At 36.0% G+C, this 9270-nt stretch overlaps 1 long non-coding RNA gene across 1 annotated transcript; it reads left to right on the top strand.

Annotated features, from left to right (window-relative positions):
- The first annotated feature begins 582 nt into the window (after nt 1-582).
- LOC125093119 (uncharacterized) lies at nt 583-7616 on the top strand. Its single transcript, XR_007125156.1, has 3 exons — nt 583-1007; nt 7221-7356; nt 7562-7616. It is a non-coding gene; the product is annotated as an uncharacterized LOC125093119 (long non-coding RNA).
- The last annotated feature ends 1654 nt before the right edge of the window (nt 7617-9270 follow it).

Below are 9270 nucleotides of genomic sequence, written 5' to 3'. Positions count from 1 at the left end.
ACCATTTGTTTATTAGGCAGAAGTTGTTGTCTGCATTTGAGAGATGAGGAAATTGATATACAAAGGGTTACATAACTTGCCCAAAGTTACACTATGAGTTAAGTATTCACACAAGCTGGATTCACACAAGCTAAACACCTAAAACTCAAAGTATTTTATTATCCCATGCTGATTACAGCTCTTAACTCTATAAAGAGCTTCAGATCTTCTAGATTCTTGAAGAGTGAGTTTTAGTTAATAGATTTATTGATAACTTTTAGTCCACTAACTTATCAAATAGGATAGGCATACTTTACAAATTTTCTCTCCTATTCTATAAATAACGTAATGACAACTTCATGTCACACTTCACATCTGATAATAACCTACCTTTTGAAGCACTTTGCAATTTTCATGGTGCTTTTACACATATTTTTATCTCAGTCATTTCTCACAACCACACTGGATAATGCATTAACCCCATTTTGCTTAAAGTTTATCATTTGGCCTACATTCCTGTGATTCTTAAAGATTTTATTTATATATTTATTTATTTGACAGAGAGAGAGAAAGAGAGAGTGCGCAAGCGCACAAGCCGGGGGAGCAGTGGAGGGAAAGGGAGAAGCTGGCTTCCTGCTGAGCAAGGGACTCTACCCCAGGACCCTGAAATCATGACCTGAGCCAAAAGCAGAGCATAACCAACTGAGACATTGAAGCGCCCCTCCCATGATTCTTAGACCCGTATTTTTTTTTTTCTGTTATTCCAAGCTAGCCTTTCTGCATCATTGGCTTACTTTATTAAAACAAACAAAAACAAAATGGCACCCATGTAAAATCATCAAGTTTTTTCCCCCACTTTTATGACAATACTTCTGAAAAATAAAGTTTGATTTTATATTTGGGTGGGTATTGAAAATTTTGCTTACCATAGTAATTGTCATTTTTGGTTTTTTTACAGGCCGCCTCACTGAATGTGGTGCTCAGAGTAGTGATGAAAAATTCATAGATTAACACTTGATGCCAGACTGGTAGGAAAGTTTATATAGCATAGCATATTGTAGCTATGTTTTAGAAATTTTATTATGTGTTTATTGAACTGTGCTTCATTATTGTTCTTTTTAAAATTTATATTGTTTCTTTATTTGCATTATGTACTATTTTAGTATTATGAGACACAAAATTTATGTCCTTGCCATCATTATCTTATTAGGATCCAGAGCTAAGTTTCAGGAGAATTCTTTTTTTTTTTTTTTTTTTAATTTTTTTTTTTTTAAGATTTTATTTATTTATTTGACAGAGAGAGATCACAAGTAGACGGAGAGGCAGGCAGAGAGAGAGAGAGAGAGGGAAGCAAGCTCCCCGCTGAGCAGAGAGCCCGATGCGGGACTCGATCCCAGGACCCCGAGATCATGACCTGAGCCGAAGGCAGCGGCTTAACCCACTGAGCCACCCAGGCGCCCCTCAGGAGAATTCTTTATGGCACCTTAAAAATTGTACTTCCATAAGAAAATGTACAATATTCGATATTTCTATTTTCATGGTCTCTGATTTATTATTAAGGTAAGTACCTGTTATGAGTTGAGTTGTGTCCCCCAAAGATAGGTTCAAATTCTTAACCCCCAGGACCTTAGAATGTTACCTTATTTTGAGATAGGGTCTCTACAGAGATAATCAAGTTAAAATGATATCATGAGGGTGGGCCTAATCCAATAGGATTGGTGTTCCTATAAAAAAGGGTAGAAATTTGGACAGAGAGAAAGACATGCACAGAGGGAAGACAACATAAAGACACACAGAATAGCACATGAAGACAGGATTGCATCTACAAACCAAGGAACACCAAAGATTGCTGGCAAAATACCAGAAGCTACAAAAGGAAAGGAAGGATTCTCCCCCTGAGCTCAAAGACAACATGGCCCTGCTTGTCTACACCTTGATTTCAAACTTCTAGCCTCTAGAACTGAGACAATACATTTCTATTGCAAAATCTGAGCAAGTCACAGATTTTGGTACTTTGCTAGGTACAGTCCTAAGAAAATGCAGTAGTACCTACAATAGAAATAGAGTCTTTCTCTTTAAGAACTAAATATACTAAATGTAGTGGAACCTTGGAATACCAGGACCACATTCCATCTGGGGCTCTGTTGGGAGAAGGTTCTTGGTCTCAACTCCAAGAAGCTCCTACAGCATGAGCCAGCTCACCAGTATGAAGCTTACAGAACATAGGCCTTTGTCTAGATGAGATTCTAGACCTGTCTCAAATTAGACAGTGGTCTTTCCAGCCTTGTTTCCCATTCTTTTTCTGATCCTTTTCCAGAGCAGGCAGGTGCTACATATTCTTGTTTCTAACTTTTCCTTCTCCTCCTTGTCTGTCATATGGTACCAGATGAGTAAGAAGCAATAAGTACATGAGGGTTGTAGCACCAATGGGAAATACATCCTCAGCCTTTTGCTCTTATACCTCTGTATTTTCTCCTCAGAATGACCATCTGCTTTTACAGTGGTTGCCCTTACTTGAGAGCAGATGACTTATCCACATAGATTTGTTTTTATCTGTAATTTTATTCTTACCTCAAAATTCATCAGCCTCTATTTAAGACTTGTATATTTTTTATGGTGATGTGGTCAGTCTCCCACTGACATAGACTCAGGTGATCTTGATTCTCTTCCATGTCTCCCTTATCTCAGCAATAACCAACAAGGTCAGTTTTCACTCCATAATATCCTTAATTTGCTTCATTTTGTGTTCATCCAAATTTGCAAGTTTTCTTCTGTAGATTCTGAGGATTTTTATAGAATCTTCTCTGGATTCTGAAGACTATGTAAATTATAAAGTCTTGTAGTTTGTTTCCTTGCCTCTTGTTTCCAGTGTAACAGCTTTGCAACTATAAAACAGATAGTTAATATGCCAGAAATCTGACCTCCTAGATTTTATCATCTTGCTCTTATCTGTTCAACCAGATAGTAAACTCTTGGAGGGCATGGATCTTTGCATTTGTACAAATTTATTGGATATATCTCTTAGCCCAGAATAGCAATTAAAAAGCATAAACTCTCGAGACATTGCCTGGAATCCTGGTTCTACCACTTACCAGCTCTGTGAGATGAGACAAGTTATTCAATCTCTATGTTCCTCAGTTTCACTCATCTGTAGAGTAAGGAAAATGGGGTTATTACGGAAGGGGAGTGAATAAAGCACTTAGAACAGTACGAAAAAATACAGTAATTTTTCAATAAAATGTTCATTATCTTATTGTTTTACACTTCAATGTTCATCAGCTATTTGGAGACGAGTGAAAGATAAATTGTGTTAACACAAGAGTAGAAGCATGCTCTGATTTTATTTGAACATGTGTTGCACCTCTCTGTTACAGTAATGTAGTCCTAAGTCTTGTTGAGTTCCTTGATTATAAAATAAGGGTAATAATACCCTACGAGTAGGTATTATTGGTTGTTGTAAAGATTACTATAACTAGGTTGCTGTTGGTAAGGGCTGAATCCAGTGCCCGACACACAGTAAACACATAAGTGAATGGTACTCAGGAGACACAGTAATAATGGTAGTATTTTTTTTTTTTAAAGATTTTATTTATTTATTTGACAGAGAGAGATCACAAGTAGACGGAGAGGCAGGCAGAGAGAGAAGGAAGCAGGCTCCCCGCTGAGCAGAGAGCCCGATGCGGGACTCGATCCCAGGACCCTGAGATCATGACCTGAGCCGAAGGCAGCGGCTTAACCCACTGAGCCACCCAGGCGCCCCAATAATGGTAGTATTAATAGCAGTGAGGCAGCAGTAGCAGTGATGCTAGTGTTAGTAATAATAGTAATAATGGTAGTAACAGAGGTAGAAGTAGCATTTCATTTAGTTTTTTGTGTGCATGGAACATATCAGCAGTTGAAAACAGCTTGGGGGTATGTGAGGGAAAGACATAAAGTTTTCCTTGACAGTCTGAGAGAGGTGATAGTTGAGGTCTTGTGAAAGGATGAGGTGGCTTGGAGTGGGAAGAGAACTGCCACAGGACAATCAGGGAATCTCAGGAAGGTGAGATGAAAGTTGAGAATAGTGGAGAGAGTGTTCAGATCTTACCATCTAATCCAGAGATACTGGGAGGAAGAAAATAACTTCTAAGATGGAAAGCTATGATTAGAAAGTGTCAGATAATAAACGAAAATGGTCAAGGAAGACACTGATCTGCCCTACTCCCCCGACTATAGTCATTTCTCAACCATTTTCTCCTCTCTCCATCTTACTCAGAATTTCTTTCCTTTCTTTTTTTTTTTTTAAGATTTTATTTATTTGAGAGAGAGAGAGAAAGAGAGTATCTGTGCACGCATGTGTGCATGCACACACACACAGAGACATGAGTGTTGGAGGGAGGAGTAGAGGGAAAGGCAAATTCCTCACTGAGCAGGGAGCCGGATGCTGGGATCTATCTCCGAACCCTGGGATCATGACCTGAGCCCAAGGCAGACGCTTAACCAACCGAGCCACCCAGGCGCCCTACCTTTGCTTCTTTAACAGCTAAAAAAGTTAATTTCATTAGATACATTTATATGTCTAACATGTATATGTTTTAATGCTGTGAATAAAAGCTGTGGTCCATTAAAATCAGTTGACAATATATCCTGAAGAGAATATGCACATGCTGGAGAGAAACAAATATGCTTTTCATTTTAAGGAGCAAAGTGCAGACTGCAAGTTATATTGTGAAGCTGAGGACATGCATTTGACAGGAAAGAGTGGAATGTACCTTTACTCAATATATTTGGAATCCTTTGTTGAACTCTAGTATGCTTCAGTATGTTAGAGAAAGAAAATTTTTTTAATTGGTGAACCCAGAAGTTATGTCCTAAATTTTGTATATATTTGAACATATATACATATGTTCACTGTGCTTTCTATGAAAATTATATTCTTCTAAGCATTTTTAAAATACGAAGATTTTATCCAAAAGCAAATCTTAATTTTTGCTTCAGCAATTCAGATAAAATTGACTAATGTCCATTCGATTTAGATTTTTTTCAATGACTTAGTCATTTTGTTCCAAATGACATATTTTTCTTGGCTTCCTGCTTATGCTATAAGCAGCCCACAAATGGTATACCTCAAACAGCATTCTTAAGCAATTACAAATTAAAAATCATACCTATTCAGTTACAGTAAGACTATATTTCTTTATTATTTTGATGTTTCTTTTTTCTGTCTCTGTGTACTGTTTTTAATTTTATTTATTTATTTATTTATTTGAGAGAGAGCAAGCACAAGTGGGAGCAGCAGAGAGAGAGGGAGAAGCAGGCTTCCCGCTGCGCAGAGAGCTGGATGTGGGACTCGATCCCAGGACCCTAGGATCGTGACCTGAGCCAAAGGCAGATGGTTAACTGACTGAGCTACCCAGGCACCCCTGTGATCTATTTTTAAATATGCAGTTTAAACAAATTATTCAACACAATGTAAAATATAGCAACTGTTGTACTTAAAGTGGTATGTAGAACAACAAAAACTGATCTACAGCCTCTTCTCTAAGAAGAATCCCAAGGGTACTATCTTAGGCACTTTCCTTATAATTATTGTTATTGCCATTGAGCACGCATATGGCCTTTTAAAATTTATACTTTCTATTAATGATGCTTAAAAACGCAGTGGTCATAATGCAATATAAAATAGCTTTAATTAGTCTATTTATTCTTTTTCCCTTCAGTCTTTAAAAAAATAATAATAAACTCCCAGTGAACCTTTACCCTGCAAATGACCTCATATGACATATTTGAACTTACAGTGAACTTTCACATGAACTTTCAGTCATCCTCTGAGAAAAATAACAGATGGAAAATAGGCAGATTTTTCAAATATTTTCAGATGTAGCACTTTGACATGTTTAACAGAGACAACAAGGCCGACTATCTCCTTCCAGTGTTTACTTTGCTGACTTTATTGTACTGCAGGCTGTTTTGTTACATTATATGCCTGAATTAAGGGGTTCAGTTACATTTCTGTTTGACCAGGATCTTGATTTTAAACCAGCACTTGTATATATATTTAAAGACTTAGCTAATTAGGTCATAAAATATAACAAATTTTAAGAGAATGTTATTGAACTTATTGAAATAATATTGCTTCAGATCATTTAGATATGAGGAGCTTTTAAAGACCCATTTCAGATTTTAGAACATGAATCAGCTATAATGTTTTTCACTTTGAATGGTTTGCAGCTAGAAATTCAGTTCGAAATGCACAGGGTTTTTGAATGGTCATTTGGGAAAAAAGGAGGGAAATTAATGGAGCCCCAACTAGGGTTTACTACTCCTAGTGTATGAGGTAGGCTCTTCAGAGGTATAATTTTTGCAACTCTCTTCCCCAAGTAGTTATTTTACTCAGGTTGCACAAGAGGGAAGGGAGACAGAGAGGTTGAGTAACTTGCCTGAGAAGACACAGCTAAATTGGGGAATTAAATCTGGGTCTCCCAGACTTCCGATTCCTTTCTCTTGTAATAAGTCCATGCTCCCAGACACAAGATGTTTCGTTTGGTCAAATAAATGCTAAAGATAAAAGTGTGATAACACTGTCATATTTCTAGAATCTTTGTTTTGAGAATTTAAAGAGTTTCTTTGTATTTGTTGCATAATATTGTTAAATAGGTTAGTATGAAACTTTCAGAGTGCTCTCAGTGACATGAAGATAGTAACCAAGATTTTTGCTTCTCTTGAAAATTCCGTTGTTTGCAAAAAAACTATACATCTATTACATTTACCAAATAATGCAAGCATGTATGTTATTTATCCACTGATATGCATCTCCTTGCCTAGATCAATTCTTATTAACACCCACTTTATTCTCAGACCACAATTTCTTCAGCCAGAGTAGTGTTTTAGATGTTGTTTAGTTCAGAGAGAGATTATACTTAATGGACATAGATATGTATAAAATAGCACACAACTGCATTTATAACATCAGAATATGAATGGTATTAAGCTGTAATTAGCCCATCTTTCCTGAAACTTGGTGAGGCAAATAAAGATCTTTCCATTTCACAAGGATGTTCTCAGAAACCTATGGTGATTTTGTTGGTGATGTGGTGTAAATGAATAGCAAGTTAAAATAAGCTATTACTCATTTTAAAGGAATTTTTAATATTCGCCTTTCTTTAACTTTTTAGTCCATTTTAAAAAACAGCTTTTTATTAAAAGTAATGAGCAGGTTTTGTGTTAAAACAATTGATCCTGTTTTTCTTCTCAATTTTTAGGAATTGAATGTGGGAGCAGTGTGGATTCAAGGAGCAAAAGGTCTCTTTCTTCCTTTTACAGTTCATTTGAACACTGTTTAAACTGCCCTTGTTCACTTATACATGGATTCTTTTTTGATGAATACAGTACAATACTGTAAGCAGATGTTCTATTTCTTATAATTTTCTTAATAATATTTATCTTTATTTTGAGAATATGTTAGACATGTAACATACAATATATGTTAATTGGCTGTATATGTTATTGGTAAGGCTTTCAGTCAACAATAGGCTATTAGTAGTTTAGTTTTGGGGGAAGTTCTACTTTTTTTTTTTGAAGATTTTATTTATTTGTTTGACAGAGAGAGCACACAAGCCCAAGCAGGGGAAGCTGCAGAGGGAGAGGGTGAAGTAGGCTCCCTGCTGAGCAGGGAGCCTGATGCGGGACTGGATTCCAGGACCCCGGGATCATGACCTGAGCTAAAGGCAGATGCTTAATTATCTGAGCCACCCAGGTGCCCCTTATATAAACAATTAAAAGAACATAGAATATTGGGATAATATAAAAGTTGAATTAATAGCTACAGACAGAACATTCTCACTCATGAGACTAGTATGCATCCTGTTCCCAAGCATCCTCAAAGCCACCTTAATCTGTGTCAGAAACTAGACATTTTATAGACCACATTCTTTGACCTTCTATAATACACTGAATTAATAACAAAACTTTCAGAGACAACAGAACCCCCAAAACTCTAGTATCTAAGAAATGTAAAAAGTACTTGCATATACGTGTAATTATTGTATCGCAGTGGAAATCTTCAATTTTAGACTGTTTAGAAAATAAGGGCATTGAAGCTGTAACAAATCAAATGTTGTGGTTTGAAGCTAAAGCTATATTCAGGATGACTTGCTAGCCTTCCCCTAGCCCTTTAGCTGTAGTTGTGGTTGACATTTGAAACAGGTGACTGTGATCAAGAACAACAACAAAGGGAATGTTGGAATTGATCCACTGTAAATTCATGAATATTTTTTTTCTTTTCCTTCTCTTTTAATGATTTGGATTTTAGGAGGAAAAAAAAATTCATTTGGTCCTTGAACACTTGCCAGCCTCCCTTTTTTGTCATGGAGATAGCCAGCAAGCAGCAGGCCTAGATCATTCCGGCCAAACAGTATTTGGCTGGAATCTGGTGATGATGCTTGTTTTCACTGTGTTTATTTATTTATAGACTTTTAATTGCTGAAGTATAGCTGACATACAGTGTTATATTAGCTTCAGGTGTACAACATAGTGATTCAGCGATTCTAGACATTACTCAGTGCTCACCACCATAAATGTGGTCCCTGTACAACATTATTTCAACATTATGGACTGCATTCCCTATGTTGTACTTTCATCTCTGTGAACATAACTGTAAATTTGTACCTCTTTATCACATTCACTTTTTTAAAAATCATATCCTTTGCTGTAGAACTCATATTTGAAGATGCTAGTTTGGAAGATTATAATGAGGTTCACCTTCAAATTTTAGAATTTGAAGAAACATGAAACAAAAGCTGAAACAAATGTAAATAGAATAAGTAAAATATAAGATTTCTTATTCCAATGTTAAAGAATTGGTTGGAATATTCTTAATCACTTACGTATGAAAGTATTTATTATAAAGACCCATCTAGCTAAGTTGTAATGGGTTATAAATTTTGGGTTACTACTATTTGATAGTGTGTATTCAAAAGAAATAGTCAATAGTTCTAAAACATGCTTTTTATTTAATTTGAATTTTCTGTATGCCTGTGGCAAAACTTGCCGCAATTCCATTCCTTTCCTTTCTTGTTCCACCTTTAATATTTATGTTATGCTTAGGCTCTTGGGTATCACACATATGGTTTTCTTAAAATGTTTTTAGAGGGCTATGGGTATTTACATTTCTAACTTTTAACTACTTAACATATATTGTTCTTTAGCAGTAAAAACAGAAATAATATTTTGTCCATTCTTGCTGGAAAATTTCTAGTTATTTCCTAGAAAAGGGATCAGAGATTTAGTTATTTTTGCTAAAAAATCAACACA

Source organism: Lutra lutra, chromosome 2 (assembly GCF_902655055.1).
Source record: "Lutra lutra chromosome 2, mLutLut1.2, whole genome shotgun sequence".
NCBI classification, from domain to species: Eukaryota; Metazoa; Chordata; class Mammalia; order Carnivora; family Mustelidae; genus Lutra; species Lutra lutra.
Note: the sequence above shows the minus strand (reverse complement) of the source record. Positions and strands in the feature narration are given on the sequence as shown.